Source organism: Mastomys coucha, unplaced genomic scaffold (assembly GCF_008632895.1).
Source record: "Mastomys coucha isolate ucsf_1 unplaced genomic scaffold, UCSF_Mcou_1 pScaffold22, whole genome shotgun sequence".
NCBI lineage: Eukaryota > Metazoa > Chordata > Mammalia > Rodentia > Muridae > Mastomys > Mastomys coucha.
Window position 1 is genome coordinate 96002018 of NW_022196905.1, and position 715 is coordinate 96002732.

Sequence of the window (715 nt, forward strand, 5' to 3'; positions counted from 1 at the left end):
CGGTAGACTATGTGCACAGGGATCCTATGAGCGTCTGCAGCACACTCATCCACTTAGTTTTCCTGCTCCAGCTGCAGTCAAGTTCTACTTCAAAAAGAGTTAACGTATTTCAGATGAGCAAGCTGTGGCTCCCCATTGACCATGCCCCAGCCAGGTGCTGAGTTTCTTGAGGGATCTTGTCCAGTCCTGTATTCCTCATGCTGCTCACCGTCCCCTGCACATTAAACTGCCGTACCACCATGCCCTAACTGCCGGATGAGTTGAGGAGTCTCCTACATTGACAGGGATGGCAATTGCCTTGGGTTCTAAATAATCCATACAGCTGGTACTCACTCAGACCCAGGCTCTTTCAGGGTACCCGTTTAATTCAACTCCTGAATAGCCCAAGAAAAAGGAGAACACTGCCAAATCCAGAACACCAGCACTGAGGGCCAAGAGTGGGCAGGGAAAGGGAAGCCCGTGGCCTAGTAACAATCTCCTGACATGTGGGATTTCTGACCTCTTATCTCCATCTTCCCCAGTGCTTAGAATCTAGTGCAAATACAGGAGCTGGGTAGGTTTTCCTCATATAAATGTTGCCATTAAAGTCAAGCAAAAATAAACACATGCTCCTTTCAGAAGCTAGACAACCGAGAGTCACGAGCCTTCCAGACCTGTGAGCAGTGGTGAAGTAGCCCCTGCAAGGCTAGCTGAGGCTAGGTGAGGTCGCTGTGCA

At 49.7% G+C, this 715-nt stretch overlaps 1 protein-coding gene across 7 annotated transcripts in view; it reads left to right on the forward strand.

Moving 5' to 3' along the window:
• The window catches only part of Ptpn13 (protein tyrosine phosphatase non-receptor type 13), a 192125-nt gene that overhangs the window by 178506 nt on the left and 12904 nt on the right, over positions 1-715 (forward strand). The window lies entirely within an intron of this gene.